The sequence below is a fragment of the Ranitomeya imitator genome, chromosome 2 (genome assembly GCF_032444005.1).
Source record: "Ranitomeya imitator isolate aRanImi1 chromosome 2, aRanImi1.pri, whole genome shotgun sequence".
Lineage (NCBI taxonomy): Eukaryota > Metazoa > Chordata > Amphibia > Anura > Dendrobatidae > Ranitomeya > Ranitomeya imitator.
Genome location: NC_091283.1, coordinates 495,399,660 through 495,418,087, shown reverse-complemented (window position 1 = coordinate 495,418,087; position 18,428 = coordinate 495,399,660). Strand labels below are relative to the sequence as shown.

Sequence of the window (18,428 nt, the reverse complement as noted above, 5' to 3'; positions counted from 1 at the left end):
ATAGAAAAAGAGCATAATCTCATCATTCAGTAACCAAACTACCCAGTTTATTATTTTATAGAGATAGAAATACATTTGTGAATGAGGGTAGTGTAATATTTGTATTTAGGTGTAAAGTTCACCCCCACAAAAGTCAATGCTACTGATGAGCCCTTGGCATCCCAGTCTGACACTGATTCTGCTCTCCAACTTTTAGCGTTAGCACAGGGCTCTTCTGTGGTCAGTCAATATGCCATCCATCCTGATAGTCTTAATTCCCATATTCTGGAGGGGCTTGGCTGATGTGCTCCCGTTAGACATAGGTTTTGGCTAGCTTCGAGCTTTGCTGATGTGTTAAAATGTCCAGCTCAGATGAGTGATCAGGTGGAGCCTATGGAAGTATCACGGGCGGAATCTAATCCTTGCTTCTTGCATCCACCACTGGCATGCGTCTTTTGTAAGAAAGCTGGTCACTACGCCAACAAGTGTCCCCGGCGCCAGGGAAACGACCACGTCTAGTGGCTATCGGAGGCGGTCCACTAGACACGATAGATTTGTCGTCCAAATTAGCTTTTAAAGTTTTCCTGACTTTTGGATTGACTTACCTCTCTGCAGTGGCCTCTGTGGATTCTGGGGCTGAGGGCAATTTTCTTTCTTATGCTCTTTTTGCGGCACGCTATTCCCTTGGTAAGGCTCTATAGCCCGGTCACCATTCCGGTGGTAAACGCGTAACATAGTTAGCAAGGCCAAAAAAGACATTTGTCCATCCAGTTGAGCCTACATTCCATCAGAGTAAATACCCAGATCTACGTCCTTCTAAAGAACATAATAACTGTAAAATAAAATATGGTTACCCTCCAGGAAGAAATCGAGGCTTCTCTTGAACCCCTCGACTGAGTTCACCATCACCAACTCCTCAGGCAAGGAATTCCAGATTCTCGCTGTCCTAACAGTAAAGAATCCTCTTCTATATTGGTGGAAAAACCTCTCCTCCAGATGCAGAGAATGCCCCCTTGTAACAGCCACCTTCCTTGGTACAAATAGATCCTTGGAGAGATATTTATATATTGTCCCCTTATATACTTATACATTACTAGCTATTGAACCCGTTCTACGACCGGGTGGCGAGCATTTATATTGGTATATGGTCTCCATCCTGGTATGTGCTGCTCCATCCTGAGTCCCCATCCTGTCATGTGCTGCACCCATCCTGCGTCCCCATCCTGTCATGTGCTGCTCCCATCCTGCGCCCCCATTCTGACATGTGCTGCACCCATCCTGCGCCTCCATTCTGACATGTGCTGCACCCATCCTGCGCCTCCATTCTGACATGTGCTGCACCCATCCTGCGCCTCCATTCTGTCATTTGCTGCTCTCGTCCTGCTCCCCCATCCTGTCATGTGCTGCTCCCATCCTGCGCCCCCGTTCTGTCATATGCTGCCCTATTCTGTCATTTGCTGCTCTCATCCTGTGCCCCCATCCTGTCATGTGCTGCTCCCATCCTGCGCCCCCGTTCTGTCATGTGCTGCCCTATCCTGTCATTTGCTGCTCTCATCCTGCGCCCCCATCCTGTCATGTGCTGCTCCCATCCTGCTCCCCCATTCTGTCATGTGCTGCTTCCATTCTGCGCCCCCGTTCTGTCATTTGCTGCTCTCATCCTGCGCCCCATCCTGTCATGTGCTGCTCCCATCCTGCGCCCCCGTTCTGTCATGTGCTGCACCCATCCTACGCCTACATTCTTTCATTTGCTGCTCTCATCCTGCACCCCCATCCTGTCATGTGCTGCTCCCATCCTGCGCCCCATTGTCATGTGCTGCCCTATTCTGTCATTTGCTGCTCTCATCCTGCGCCTCCATCCTGTCATGTGCTGCTCCCATCCTGCCCCCAATTCTGTCATGTGCTGCACACATCCTGCGCCTCCATTCTGTCATTTGCTGCTCTCATCCTGCTCCCCCATCCTGTCATGTGCTGCTCCCATCCTGCGTCCCCGTTCTGTCATGTGCTGCTTCCATCCTGCGTCCCCGTTCTGTCATGTGCTGCTGCCATCCTGCGCCCCCGTTCTGTCATGTGCTGCCCTATTCTGTCATGTGCTGCTGCCATCCTGCGCCCCCGTTCTGTCATGTGCTGCTCCCATCCTGCGCCCCCATCCTGTCATGTGCTGCTCCCATCCTGCGCCCCCATCCTGTCATGTGCAGCTCCCATCCTGCGCCCCCGTTCTGCCATGTGCTACCGTTCTTTAATTTGCTGCTCCCATCCATATGCCCCATACGTTGCTCCATAAAGGTTTATGGCCCCCATAAAATGCTCCATAGTATATGCCCCGTACACTGCTCCATATAGGTTTATGGCCCCCATAAGATGCTCCATAGTATATGCCCCCGTACACTGCTCCATAAAGGTTTATGGCCCCCATAAGATGCTCCATAGTATATGCCCCCGTACACTGCTCCATAAAGGTTTATGGCCCCCATAAGATGCTCCATAGTGTATGCTCCGTACGCTGTTCCATAAAGGTTTATGGCCCCCATAAGATGCTCCATGGTATATGCATCCTTACACTGCTCCATTATGGTTTATGGCCCCCATAAGATGCTCCATAGTATATGCCCCGTACACTGCTCCATTATGGTTTATGGCCCCCATAAGATGCTCCATAGTGTATGCCCTGTACGCTGTTCCATAAAGGTTTATGGCCCCCATAAGATGCTCCATGGTATATGCCCCCATACACTGCTCCATAAATGTTGATGGCCCCCATAAGATGCTCCATTGTATTGTATGCCCCCGTAAACTGCTCCATTATGGTTTATGGCCCCATAAGATGCTCCATTGTATATGCCCCGTATGCTGCTGCAATATATAAAAAAAAAAATACCATACTCACCTATCGTCGCTGGGCACCGAGTACTGGGGGGCCTGAGCAGGCGGGGACACCGGCGCGCTGTGGGGGTCAGGTGCCGGTATCGCCGCCAGCTCAGGCCCCCCAGCACTTGCTATATTCACCTGGCCCGTTCCACCGCTGCGCGCCGCCATCTTCCGGGTCCTCTGGCTGTGACTGGTCAGTCAGAGGGCGGCGCGCATTAAGCGCGTCATCGCGCCCTCTGAACTGAACGTCACAGGCCGAGGACCGGGAAGATGGCGGCGCGCAGCGGTGGAACGGGGCCAGGTGAATATAGCCGATACTCACCCTCCTGGCGGTCCTTGCTTCTCTGTTGGAGATCGCGGTGTGCGTTCAGTGTTTACGCATACCGCGATCTCCTGGGAGCGTCACTCTGTGAGGCCCAGACTGCGCCGGCGCTTGCGCAGTCTATAAAGGCTTCGGACAGAGTGACGCTCCCAGCATTATATTATAGATTAGATCGAACCTCAGTCATCTTTTTTCTAGACTAAATAATCCTCATTTTGCTTATCTCTCTGGGTATTGTAGTTCCACCATCCCCTTTATTAATTTTGTTGCTCTCCTTTATACTTCCTGTAGTTCCATCATATTCTTCCTGAGCACCGGTGTCCAAAACTGTACACAGTACTCCATGTGCGGTCTAAGCAGGGATTTGTACAGAGGCAGTATAATGCTCTCATCATGTGTATCCAGACCTCTTTTAATACACCCCATGATCCTGTTTGCCTTGGCAGCTGCTGCCTGGCACTGGTTGCTCCAGGTAAGCTTATCATTAATTAGGATCCCCAAGTCCTTCTCCTTGTCAGATTTACCCAGTGATTTCCCGTTCAGTCTGTAATGGTGATATTGATTCCTTCTTCTCATGTGTATAACCTTAAATTTATCATTGTTAAACTGCATCTGCCACCTCTCGGCCCAAGTTTCCAACTTATCCAGATCCATCTGTAGCAGGATACTATCTTCTCTTGTACTGGCTGCTTTATATAGTTGTGTATCATCTGCAAATATTGATATTTTACTGTATAAACCTTCTGCCAGATCGTTAATAAAAATGCTGAAAAGAATAGGTCCCAACACCGACCCCTGCGGTACCCCACTGCTCACAGTGACCCAGTTAGAAAATATACCATTTATAACCACCCTCTGCTTTCTAACACTAAGCCAGTTACTTATCCATTTACACATATTTCCCCCCAGACCAAGCATTCTCATTTTGTGTTCCAACATTTTGTGTGGCTCGGATATCAAGCGCTATGGAAAAATCAAGATTTATCATTCGCCTTGGTCCAGTCTATAGCTTACCTCTTCATAAAAGCTGATTAGATTGGTCTGACAGGAGCGATTCCTCATAAACCCATGCTGATATGGAGTGACACAGGTATTGTCATTGAGATAATCCAGAATAACATCCCTCAGAAACCCTTCAAATATTTTACCAACAATAGAGGTTAGATTTACTGGCCTATAATTTCCAGGTTCACTTTTAGAGCCCTTTTTGAATATTGGTACCACATTTGCTATGTGCCAGTCCTGTGCAACAGACTCCATCGCTATAGAGTTCCTAAATATAATAAATAATGGTACATTACTTAAATCTCTCAGTACTCGTGCATGTATGCTATCTGGACCCAGAGACTTATCTATTTTAATTTTATTTAGCCGGTTTCACACCTCTTCTTTGGTTATATTGCTGACCCTTAATATAGTGTTTTCTTTGTCTCTTGGCATTTCACCTAGCATTTCATTTTCCACCTTGAATACCACGGAAAAGAAGGTGTTTAATATATTAGCTTTTTCCTAATCAAATTACTCATCAGACTATACCCCTTAACCTTAAAGAGAACCTGTCACCTGAATTTGGCGGGACTGGTTTTGGGTCATATGGGCGGAGTTTTCAGGTGTTTGATTCACCCTTTCCTTACCCGCTGGCTGCATGCTGGCTGCAATATTGGATTGAAGTTCATTCTTTGTCCTCCATAGTACACGCCTGCGCAAAGCAATCTTGCCTTGTGCAGGCATGTACTACAGAGGACAGAGAATGAACTTCAATCCAATATTGCAGCCAGCATGCAGCCAGCGGGTAAGGAAAGGGTGAATCAAACACCCCAAAACTCCGCCCATATGACCCAAAACCAGTCCCGCCAAATTCAGGTGACAGGTTCCCTTTAAAGTACCCCCTTAGCATCAGGAAAAAATCTTTTTTCTGGTACTCTCTGAGGGCATAGATGAGGTACTTTTGGGTTTCTCCTGGTTGCATCATCATTTTCCCCGTATATATTGGGCAACAGGAAGCATACTGGGTTGGGGTAATTTGTGTGAGAGACCCTGTCATGAGGCCCAAGTTTCCATCGGGTAGTCTGAGGTCACAGCTGACCTAACCTCTCTACCCAGGCATTATTGGCAGTACTCCGATGTCTTCTCCAAGAAGGCCGCAGAGACTCTTCCTCCTCATCTCCCATATGACTGCCATATAGACCTTATTCCGGGAGCTGAGCCTCCACGTGGGCGTGTCTATCCACTGTCTCTCCTGGAGATAGAGGCTATGTCTGATAACATCAGGGGGTTTATCAGCTAGTCGGTGTCTCTTGCTGGGGCTGGTTTCTTCTTCATCCAGAAGAAGAAAGGAGAATTAAGGCCTTGCATTGATCATAGGTGTTTAAACAAAATTACTATTAAAAAAAATACCATCTGTCTCTAATCTCTGAGTTCTTTGCTAGGGTGTTCAGAAAGTTGGATTTGAGTGGGGTCTATAATCTCTTCCGTATACATGAGGGGGACAAATGGAAGACTGCATTCAACACCTGAGACTGTCATTATGAGTATTTGGTCATGCCATTTGGACTCTGCAATGCTCCTGCAATCTTTCAAGACTTTGTGAATGAGATCTTTCAGGAATTATCCACTTCGGTGGGGGTATACCTGGATGATATCCTTATCTACTCCCAAGATGTCGACACTCGCCATAAGGATGTCTGCAGAGTGTTTAACTTCTACATGCTAATTCCCTATTTGCCAAACTAGATAACTGTACAGTATGTTTGAGCAAGAGTCTTTACCTTTTCTGGGTTACATCATCTCTGCCAGGCGGTTAGCTATGGTCCCTACTAAGCTGGAGTCAGTGATGAACTGGAAGGAACCACAGTTCCTTAAAGCAGTGCAGCGCTTTATGGGGTTTATCAACTATTACCGCCAGCTAATACCCCACTTCTCTACCCTAGCAGCTCCATTGGTAGCCCTCAGCAAGAAGGGGGCTAATCCTAAGTAGTCATCTGAGGAGGTCTCCAAAGCCTCTACATCTCAGAAGTCTCACTTCGCTAGGGCGCCTGTGCTACATTGGCCCGATGTGGATTACCCCTTCATCCTGGAAGTGGATGCCTCTTCTGTCGGTACTGGAGTAGTCCTGTACCAGAAGGATGCTTAAGGTCAGAAATATCCTTGTTTCTTTTTTTTTTGTAAGACCTTCTCACCAGCGGAGATTAAATATTCTATCGGGACAGGGAGTTACTGACCATGAAGCTGGCTTTCTTGGAGTGGAGACACCTCCTAGAGGGAGCTCGACATCCTTTCAAGGTTTTCACTGACCTCAAAAATCTGCTCTACTTGCAGACAGCTCAACGGTTGAGCCAGGGGGTCATTATTCTTCTCCCGGTTTAACTTCACCATCCATTTTCTGTCTGGAGAGAAGAATTTACGTGCCAATGCCTTGTCCCATTCTGTAGTCTCATCCAAGGAGGGGGACAAGCCATGGCTAATAGTCCCTTCGGAAAGTTTTCGAACAGTGGCTCTGGTGTCGCTAGAGCACGTGCCTCAGAGCAAATCTTATGTACCACCTAACCTGCAGCCGGAGGTCCTTTCTTGGGCACACACTTCCAAGTTTGGAGGGTGTTTCAGCATCAAGAGGACCACTGAGCTTCTGGCGTGGTCTTATTGGTGGCCTCAGATCATGCGTGACGTGAGAGACTACGTTCAGGCTTGTGCCTCATGTGCAAGGAATCTGACTTCCAGGCTGAGACCCGGGGGCTTGTTTCATCTCTTGCCAGTGGCAGATAGGCCATGGGAGATGGTTTGGATGGATTTTGTTGTGAACTTACCTAAGTCCAATAACAACAGGGTTATTTGGGTAGTTGCCGACCATTTTTCCAAAATGGTGCATCTGGTCCCCCTTCCGAGCGTATCATCTGCATGGGCTTTGGCAGTACTATTTAGTAAGCATATCTTCTGCCTCCATGGGATGCCTGACAAGATTGTCAGTGATTGGGGTCCTCAGTTCGCTTCTCGGTTCTGGATAGAGCTTTGCCGGCTGCTATGCATTGAGCTCAATCTCTCATCTGCGTACCATCCTGAGACGAATGGGCTGGTGGACAGGATCAATCAGACTCTGGTCACATAATTACATCATTTTGTGTCTGCCAGGCATGACGACTGGGTGCCCTTGCTGCTTTGGGTGGAGTTTGCTCTGAATAATGCCATCTCCTACTCATGGGGCATATATATAATAATATTATTTATTATTATTATTATTATTATGCGCATGGCTTTCTGTTCAAGTACGACTCCATGTGGCAGGTGCTATTTCTCCTAACCTATGGTCAGCATCCGTGTGTTCCTGTGCCCATGCCCATCTTGTCTTCTGACCCTAGGGTGGTGGACTAGACAGTGGAGGCTCATGACATTTAGGACCGCACACAGGATGCCATCAAGATTTCTATGGAAAGAATGAGGGTCTCTGTCGACACCCATCGCCATCCAACTCCGGTCTTCGCTCCTGGTGATTTAGTGTGGCTGTCGGCTCATAACATCAAGTTGCGTATAGAGTCCACTAAACTTACTCCCCGCTACCTAGGTCTTTTCAAGGTTCTTGAACAGGTGAATCCTGTAGTCTATCTCCTCAGCCTTCCACCACATCTAAACATCACTGACCCCTTCCATGTGCCTCTGTTGAAACCTATATATATGACCCGGTCTTCTGGGACTCCCGCTGTGAGCTTGGATATGTCCTCGGACAATTGTGAGGTCAATGCCATTGTCAGGTCCAAGGTGGTGTGTGGCAAACTTTTTTTTGGAAGGGTCATGGGTCTGAGGATAGGACCTGTGAACCTATTGAGCACATTCATGCCCCCCAGCTTATTGCGGCTTTTGCACATGGAGAGCAACGCTGGGGGGATGCAAGCGAGACGGTAATGTTAGGCACCGGGATGCTCTCGCTGCACAGGGTAGATCTCAATCCTTGTCTGCCTTGGCGGTCTCCCATTTGGGCACAGCCGTGGCAGGTGTTGCTCAGCCTAGATGTCGGTCCCAGCGTCTAGCTCAGGCTCGTGGTATACAGTTGTTTGCTGCAAACTCCAGCCAAGGCCTTTGTAACCAGTGTTATAGAGGAGCAACCTACCACTCTGGAGTCCAAGTCCAGAGATCACCTTACTGAGAATGTCCATGAGGTGGCATCTTCTCATTGATGGATGGATGTCAGCTGCTCTGGTGATGTGGCAGCTTCAGATCCACAGGCAAGGTCCTGTCTGACTGGACATGAGTCATGTATAAAAGGCTCTCGGATGCACACGATGGTGCACTAGTATCATTTGTGTGGTTGTTGCCAGTGGATATTCTACCACTCAGTCTGCAAGTGTTGTGTGTCTGTTTAGCGTGGGACTGTACACGTAAGCAGACAGCTAGCATCAGTGGGGGCAATTAGCTGTTGGCTTAGCATCTGGTTCCTACATGTGTGCGGTTAGCACAGTAGAGTTCCAGAGCAAGCACAACCCTAGTCAGGGTATTGCCAAACATCTCCTTTGTTTCTGTGTGCAAGTGACACAGCTCAGTTGCAGAGCATCTGTTCCATTTCTGTGTGCGAGTTCAGTTCACGTGCTGTTCACACTGAGTGGCGTTCAACCCAGTGTGTACGGGTAATCGATCGCCGTGTATTCCGTCATTATTCACTAGCAGCAGTTTTCCATCTCTGCACAGTGGACCCCGGGTGGCGATTGCACTTTATTATTTTATATAGTGCAATCCGCCAACCCTACAACAGGTATAATCCTAAACATAAAACATGCATTTTGATATTCCTGTAACTTTAATACTTTTGTTATTCATATCTTCAAATCTCCTCACAAATAATAGAGATCCTGTCACATCAAAAAAATGTAACTAACTTGCAGATATGGGGTCAATCTGCATCTTTATAGTGTTCTGAATATGCACTTAGAGCCTCGCTGCCAGAAGGAAATAAACTTTATTTCCATAGGCAGCATTTGAGTTCTAGTCATGGGGGCGGCACCGGCGTGGATTCAATCACCACTCTGGGTATACAGAGTGGTGTCTGTAACTGCGCCCCAGGCATTGATTGAAAGCAGGCCCTAATGATGACCGAGCTGTCAGTCAGAGCCAGGGGGCGCAGTTACAGTCACTCTCTCTACACAGAACTGTGACTGAATTCACGCAGGCATTGACACGTGTCTGATGCCAGAATACTGCCAGGGGAATAAATTTCCTCCCAGCAGCGGGGCTTTAAGTGGTGGCACCAGGCAGGTTTAGAACGCTATCAACATGCAGATTAACACTATGTCCGCAAGCTAATAGCTTTTTTTCACGTGACTGGTTCCCTCCTCATAAAGCTTTGGTAATGTAAAAATGATTCAATGCAAACACTGAAGATTCCCTGTTATCCTTAGTGGCTCAGTGCTTAAAAAGTTAAAGATAATCCTTTTCTAGATTGGATACAGTAACATGTATTTAAGTACCTAATTATGCAAATTGGCATGTCAATCTCCACAAGGAGAAAAGATACTTCAAGTACCTGTTACCCTACAATTAAACCCTTCAGATTTTTCAGTTTCTTGATATCTTAACAAATCAGCTAGTAATCTTTTTTTATCAGTCAAGGATGTACCTACCACAGGAGCAGCAGTGCACTTTCTATATGGTTCTTTGAAATAAACTGCCAAACTCAGATTTGGTATATCCATGTTAAAGATCCAACACCAAGAATTTAAAAAATAACAAAAAATGACTTATCAGTCTGCCACAACAGCATTTCAAAACTTTCTCCTTTGCTCTTTGAAATGTGTTAAATAACAAAAGAATAAATAATATTTTTACCCATAATGGGCTTTCAAGGTAAATAAACAGATGTAGCAGAGGCAGAGCTGATTGTATCAGACATAGCAGAGCTGAAGGTGTCTTTTGGTAGAATAGATTATGGTATTGTTAAAATTATGGTAGTGTTGAAATTTTACATAAGACTATAGGTAAATTTAATACAGTTATTAATATGTGCAAAATATCTCCTACATCAGAAATATAACTACATGACGGGCAATTAATGAAATACTTCACTTACCTATTGGAGCCAGATGTGAAAAATATCAGATTGGAGCTTAGACGCTGTGTGAAAGCAAATAGTAGAATGGCTTACTGATTCATACAGTCAGGGAGGTGTTACTACAACTCAGAAACATTCGCTGTTTGATGATACTTTAGAATGTGTTGTAAATTTGCAAAGTGTCACATCAAAGCCTTGGAAATTGCTGTAAAATCTGACTAATATTTTTCTGGCAGTTTGGGGAAGTAATCATCTATACTTAATAGAAGGGGCGTGGAACCAGTGAAGGTAACTTGCTGTAATCTCTTTGAGCAGGATGGTGTGCCAGCACAGCTCATCCCAAATTGGGTTAGAAAAAGACCGAAATCAGATTGTAATGTAATACTGCAGTTCTGGAGCATATTGGAAACATCTCAGTCTGTGAATAATAATACAAGGATTGAATTAACATAGTAACATAGTTATTAAGGTTGAAGGAAGACTATAAGTCCGTCTAGTTCAACCCATAGCCTAACCTAACATGCCTTAACATGTTGATGCAGAGGAAGGCAAAAAAATCCCATGTGGCAAATAGTAAACTCCACATTGGGGAAAAAAATTCCTTCCCGACTCCTCGTACGGCAATCAGACTAGTTCCCTGGATCAACGCCCTATCAAGGAATCTAGTATATATACCCTGCAGCATTATACTTTTCAAGAAAGGTATCCAGTCCCCTCTTACATTTAAGTAATGAATCACTCATTATAACATCATATGGCAGAGAGTTCCATAGTCTCACTGCTCTTACAGTAAAGAACCCGCGTCTGTTATTATGCCTAAACCTTCTTTCCTCCAGACGTAGATGATGCCCCCTTGTCCCTGTCTCAGGTCTATGATTAAAAAGATCATCAGAAAGGTCTTTGTACTGTCCCCTCATATATTTATACATTAAAATAGGATCACCCATTTGTCTTCGTTTTTCCAAACTAAATAGCCTCAAGTGTAATAACCTATCTTGGTATTGCAGACCCCCCAGTCCTCTAATAACCTTGGTCGCTCTTCTCTGCACCCGTTCTGGTTCAGCTATGTCTTTCTTATACACCAGAGACCAGAACTGTGCACAGTATTCTAAGTGTGGTCGAACTAGTGACTTGTATAGAGGCAAAATTATGTTCTCCTCATGAGCATCTATGCCTCTTTTAATGCATCCCATTATTTTATTTGCCTTTGTAGCAGCTGCCTGACACTGGCCACTGAACATGAGTTTGTCATTCACCTATACACCCAGGTCTTTTTCATTGACGGTTTTGCCCAGAGTTTTAGAATTAAGCACATAGTTATACATCTTATTACTTCTACCCAGATGCATGACCTTACATTTATCCCCATTAAAGCTCATTTGCCATTTATCAGCCCAAGCTTCTAGTTTACATAAATCATCCAGTAATATAAAATTGTCCTCCTCTGTATTGATTACCCTGCAGAGTTTAGTGTCATCTGCAAATATTGAAATTCTGCTCTGAATGCCCCCTACAAGGTCATTAGAAAATATGTTAAAAAGAAGAGGGCCCAATACTGACCCCTGTGGTACCCCACTGCTAACTGCGACCCAGTCCGAGTGTGCTCCATTAATAACCACCCTTTGTTTTCTATCCCTGAGCCAGCTCTGATCCCACTTACACATATTTTCCGCTATCCCCATTATTCTCATTTTATGTATCAACCTTTTGTGTGGCACTGTATCAAAAGCTTTTGAAAAGTCCATATACACTATGTCCACTGGGTTCCCTTGGTCCAGTCCGGAACTTACCTCTTCATAGAAGCTGATCAGATTAGTCTGACATGAACGGTCCCTAGTAAACCCGTGCTGATACTGGGTCATGAGGTTATTCCTCTTCAGATACTCCAGTAGAGCATCCCTTAGAATGCCCTCCAGGATTTTGCCCACAGTAGAGGTTAAGCTTACTGGCCGATAATTACCGAGTTCAGTTTTTGCCCCTTTTTGAATATTGGCACCACATTTGCTATACGCCAGTCCTGTGGTACAGACCCTGTTATTATGGAGTCATTAAAGATTAAAAATAATGGTCTATCAATGACTGTACTTAGTTCCTGCAGTACTCGAGGGTGTATCCCATCCGGGCCCGGAGATTTGTCAATTTTAATAATTTTTAGACGCCGACGTACTTCCTGCTGGGTTAAGCAGGTGACATTTATTGGGGAATTTCTATCACTAGTCATTTTGTGTGCCATGGGATTTTCTTGTGTAAATACTGATGAAAAAAAGTCATTTAGCATATTGGCTTTTCCCTCATCCTCATCCACCATTTCACCCAGACTATTTTTAAGGGGGCCAACACTATCATTTTTTAGTTTCTTACTATTTACGTAGTTAAAGAATATTTTGGGATTATTTTTACTCTCCCTGGCAATGAGTCTCTCTGTCTCAATCTTTGCTGCCTTGATTTGCTTTTTACAGAATTTATTTCATTTTTTGTATTTATTTAATGCCTCATCACTACCTACTTCCTTTAATTCTCTAAATGCTTTCTTTTTGTCACTTATTGCACCCCTAGTGGCTCTATTTAGCCATATTTGTTTCCTCCTATTCCTAGTATGTTTATTCCCATATGGTATATACTGTGCACAGGTCCTATCCAGGATGCTAATAAATGTCTCCCATTCTCTTTGTGTATTTTTATGTCTCAGGATATCGTCCCAGTTAATTGCACCAAGATCCTCTCTCATCCATTGGAAATTTGCCTTCCTGAAGATTAGTGTCCTTGTAACCCCTCTACTACACATCTTATTAAAGGATACATGAAAACTTATTATTTTGTGATCGCTATTCCCCAAGTGACCCCCAACCCTTATATTTGATATGTGGTCTGGCCTGTTGGTTAATATTAGGTCTAGCAGTGCCCCCCTTCTTGTTGGGTCCTGAACCAGTTGTGAAAGGTAATTGTCTCTCATAGTTATCAAAACCCGATTACCTTTGCTGGAACTGCAGATATCCGTTCCACAATCTATTTCAGGGTAGATGAAGTCCCCCATAATAATGACTTCCCCTTGAGTCGCAGCTTCATCTTTTTGCTTTACAAGGATATTCTCCATTGCTTCCATTATTTTTGGAGATTTATAACAAACCCCTATCAGTAATTTATTACTTTTCCCCCTCCACTTATCTACACCCACAGGGATTCTACATTTTCATTAAATTCACCTATATTATCACGCCGGATGGGTTTTAAGGACGATTTTACATATAGACACACCCCTCCCCCTCGCCTATCCATTCGGTCATTTCTGAACAGACTATAACCCTGCAAGTTAACAGCCCAGTCATGGCTCTCATCCAGCCATGTTTCAGATATCCCCCCATGTCATAATTATGCTCCAACAACATTATAATTCATCCATTTTGTTGGAAGTGATATAGGTAGGTGCTGACCCTCCATTGTAAGTGTGACTATGAATTGATTGATCTGTGATCACGCAGTGTCTTTGCTACATTATTGCATGTTTGCATTGCTTTCAATGGTGAAAAAAAACATTCCACAGGAATTGCAATTGTATCATTTTAACCTTATCTGGCCATGTGGTGTGTGAGATATGATCAGACACATTGAAAGTCGTTTTTTTTTTTTTTATTATTTTTTTACAGGGCCATCAGCCTGCCATCACTATTTGTAGAGGGCCATCAGGCAGCCTTTCTATTGTTAGCGGGAGAGCAGGTGTCTTGTGAACAGAAGAGACCAAGAGTTTTTGCTTAAGCATATCATTCTCCTGTTTAGTGTAAATGGTATGAGGCCTACAAATAAAAGAACACAGTAGTTAGTCACAGATAGTGGAGGTTCAAATATATTTTGGGGTTGTTTTGCTTCCTGTCTCCCTCGGTGCCTTGAAATGTGAAGAGTCCAAAAGGATTTTGGGTCGCAATGTTGTGCCCAAGGTCAGAAAGCTGGGTTTGCATCATAGTAGGTCATGGGTCATCCAGCAGGACAATGACCCCAAACATACTTCAAGAACCACCTAGAAATAGATGGAAACAAAGCACTGCAGAATTCAGAAGTAGGAATTCCAGCTCCGGTAGCGTAATGTCTCCAACCGCGCCATATATATATATATATATATATATATATATATGTATATATATATATATATCAGTGAAACTGCAAATTAACACATTAACTAATTTAATTTTGCTTGCTTTTATGAATTTCTGTGTACAGAACACTGTAGAAAAACATGAATCAGTCAATGAGTGCATGGAAAAAAACAGCAGCATGGCTTACAATTTATAAGGCAAAAAGCCATGATTAGATGACTGTCATATGCTACCCCTACTGACACATGTCACCATTGACGAATTGCAGATAAGAGCAGCATTATTGTAGAATATTGAAGACATTTGAATCGACCCTGAAATTTTGTTTTTCTTGTATGTGGCAGCAACAAACTGTGGTGTAACAATGCCAGCTTTGATGAATTTCTGAGAACAGATTGACGCAAAAAACATGAATCGGTCAATGTATGCATGGAAGAAAACCGCAGCAAGGCTTACAATTTATAGGGCAATAATCCCTGTCATAATCTATACCTACTGCCACACCTCATCCTACACAAATTGCAGATAAGTCATAATATTATGACAGACTATAATCTATTTGTATTGACTTTGAAAAAAGCAATTATTTTAATGTAGCATCATCAAGGACTGCTATTTCATCAACTCTGCTGGGGAATATAGTGAAGCATTTCAAATCCACTCTATCTGATATGGAGGATACGAAAATCTTCTGTACTTATTGTACAAAATCTCCTGTCCTAGTTGGAAAATCCTGTATGCAGTTTGAGAACTCCCTATGTTTTGACCACCTGACAGTCAACAACAAGGCACTGCAGCAAATACTAATAGAACCAATTTGCTCTTTTGGTTTAAAAAAAAAATGTTCCCTCAACTAGAAGGTGTATCCACAGAAAAACATTTTTCCCATTATTAAAGAGTGGGTCTCCCACACTGGTAAAGCGAATTCACTACGTACGAGGGATGGCAAAAATTGGAAGGAGGCACTCCATTATCCCTTTGAAGAGACTTAGTGAAGGGCCTCAGAAAATATTTTTTTCCTCATTATTAATAAATGGGTATGCAAGACTGGTAATGCCCAAAATATATTACTCCTCGATGTTGATACCCTTGAAAAAAAAATTATAACGAGGGTAACATGATCACCTTGTTGATATGGTGGTGGAGGAGATGAAGGAGGACGACACAAGAGACTAAATCCTCAAGCCATGTCTGGGTTCGAAGGGGTGAATGCAAATAGACCAGAAAAAAAGCACTGTATTTGAGTTTAAGTTCTCCTGCTGTCAATCGGTGGTGTACAGAAGTCTGGCCCAATCCAGTGCTTCTTCATTTTGATAAGTCAGCCTGTTGCATTTTCAGTTAACAGGCGGACATGCTTATCTGTTATAATACCCCCGGAGGCACTTAAAACCCGCACTGACAAGACGCTAGCTGCAGGGCAGGCCAGAACCCCCAAGGATGAAGGTATGGTATGCAAGATACTCTTTCAGCATCTTCCAAAACTTTTCCCTTCTTGTCAGAGTACCCCATGCATCAGGGCCTTGGTGCTGGGAGGGTCTGAGAAAACTGTCCCAGACCATTGAGAGAGTTCCATCGCCTCTGCTGCACCTGTTATGTCTCCATAGTCCCCTATTCTTCATTCCTTGGTTGTCCAAGGAACTGTGACCTCTGCTGCCAATGTTGTCAGATGGGATTTGTTTTTTTTTATAATTCTTCAACTAGGGCCTTCTGCTACTGCAACATTTTATAAGACCTTTCTAGCACGCGAAGGATAGATGGCAAGTTCTCCTCTTAGCGTGAGTCTAGAAGGGTGTCCAGTCAGAAATTAATGTTGGCCAAAATGTGTACAATGCAAGGGTCATGGGAAAGACAGGTGAACATAAACTCAGCCATGTGTGCTAGATTGCCAACAGCCAAAACTTCCCTGTTCCCACCAGGAGGACGACTGCCCATGTTGTCCTCCTCATCCACCCTCTTCTCATCTCCAGGCCATCCATGCTGAGCAGACTTGATGAAGGTGGTGTGGGTAGTACCGTCTGTGGCGCATGCAACCAACTCCTGTTCCTCTTCCTCTTTTGTGTGTGTGTAAAGATATATATATATATATTTTAGTGATGAGCGAACGTGCTCGCCACTATTTGTTACTCGCCTGAGCATCACTATGCTAGGTGTACTCGGCGAGCACCAAGCATTTCCAGGATTATAAGGCAGTAACTGTTGTCTCCACCCAGCATTTTGGGTAAACTTTAGAGACCCAATCACAATGCAGGGATTGTCTGCCAGGCCATGAAATGCAGTAGCTATCTTTGTTGTGGTCGTGCAGTGATTGGCTTGGCTGTACAGCATTATTTTGAGTATAAGAGACCTGTCGCCGCATTCTGATTCGGGTTCAGCGAGAGTAGGGAGAGCTGCTGCAAAGATAGGGTTAGAATCGTGGTTTTTAGAGTTAGTGTAGGTCTGCAACTCTTAAATCCACAACTCCTGAAAAACCAACAGTTCATTTTAGGGCTAATTCGTGGGTCCCGATTTTGCAGCGCTAGGTAGGCAGGGCACAGCATATCCACATCAGTGCAAGGCCTTCAGGCACTGTATGTGAGTCCATTGCTCCCACCCAAAGCTCCATAACTGTCTGCTGCTGCAGCTTCTGTACTATATACCTAGTTGCACTTTTTTTCCCAAAAATTCACCCACCCCAAAAAAAATATACAGTGTGTTCTGTCAGACTGAGGCCAGCCAAGGCCTTTGTAACCAGTGTTATACAGAAGCAACCTGCCACTCTGGAGTCCAAGTCCAGAGATCACATTACTGAGCATGTCCATGAGGTGGCGTCTTCTCATTGATGGATGGACGTCAGCTGCTCTGGTGATGTGGCAGCTCCAGATTGGTCCACGGGCAAGGTCCTGTCTGACTGGACATGAGTCGTGTATAAAAGACTCTCAGATGCACACGATGGTGCACTAGTATCATTTGTGTGGTTGTTGCCAGTGGATATTCTACCACTCAGTCTGCAAGTGTTGTGTGTCTGTCTAGCGTGTGACTGTACACGTAGGCAGGCAGCTAGCATCAGTGGGGGCAATTAGCTGTTGGCTTAGCATCTGATTCCTACATGTGTGCGGTTAGCACAGTAGAGTTCCAGAGCAAGCACAACCCTAGTCAGGGAATTACCAAACATCTTTGTTTCTGTGTGCAAGTGACACAGCTCAGTTGCTGAGCATCTGTTCCATTTCTGTGTGCGAGTTCAGTTCACGTGCGGTTCACACTGAGTGGCGTTCAACCTAGTGTGTACGGGTAATCGCTTGCCGTGTATTCCGTCATTATTCACTAGCAGCAGGGCAGGCCGGAGCGAGCTAGTGTGTATATATATATATATATATATATATATATACTAGATGGCAGCCCGATTCTAAAGAATCGGGAGTCTAGAATCCATATATACTTTATTTATTCAAATGTAAGAATAATACAATTAATAAATAATAGTAAGAAAGAACAAAACATGGCTGCACTCACCAGCTCTTGACAATTCTTGTTATTTAAGGTACAGTTACACAGGATCCATGAACATGCTTATGAGGGGAGGGATGAAAGACATCAGACGACAACTTTGCGTGTTGTGGGCAGTGTCAGGTAGTAGGAAAATAGCCAGTTAATAATAGGCAATAGTTCTTTGCAGGAATGCAGATATTAATAAATAGGCAGTTTATATTGCAGAGAAATTGCTGGGCAATAATGGACAATGTCCTTATGTGGCAAATAATAGAGCAATATACCCAACTAGATGGCAGCCCGATTCTAAAGAATCGGGAGTCTAGAATCCATATATACTTTATTTATTCAAATGTAAAAATAATACAATTAATAAATAATAGTAAGAAAAAACAAAAAATGGCTGCACTCACCAGCTCTTGACAATTCTTGTTATTTAAGGTACAGTTACACAGGATCCATGAACATGCTTATGAGGGGAGGGATGAAAGACATCAGACGACAACTTTGCGTGTTGTGGCAAATGCCACAACAACGGTTCTTTGCTTAAGAACAATGTCAGGTAGTAGGAAAATACCCAGTTAATAATAGGCAATAGTTCTTTGCAGGAATGCAGATATTAATAAATAGGCAGTTTATATTGCAGAGAAATTGCTGGGCAATAATGGACAATGTCCTT

At 44.2% G+C, this 18,428-nt stretch overlaps 1 protein-coding gene across 1 annotated transcript in view; it reads right to left on the bottom strand.

Moving 5' to 3' along the window:
• Positions 1 to 10,316, bottom strand: part of LOC138664642 (NXPE family member 2-like) — a 263,498-nt gene extending 253,182 nt beyond the window's left edge. Inside the window, exon 1 of the mRNA XM_069751526.1 lies at positions 10,215 to 10,316. The gene's annotated coding sequence lies outside the window, so the exon portion shown is untranslated. The remainder of the gene's footprint in view (positions 1 to 10,214) is intronic.
• Positions 10,317 to 18,428: the final 8,112 nt, after the last annotated feature.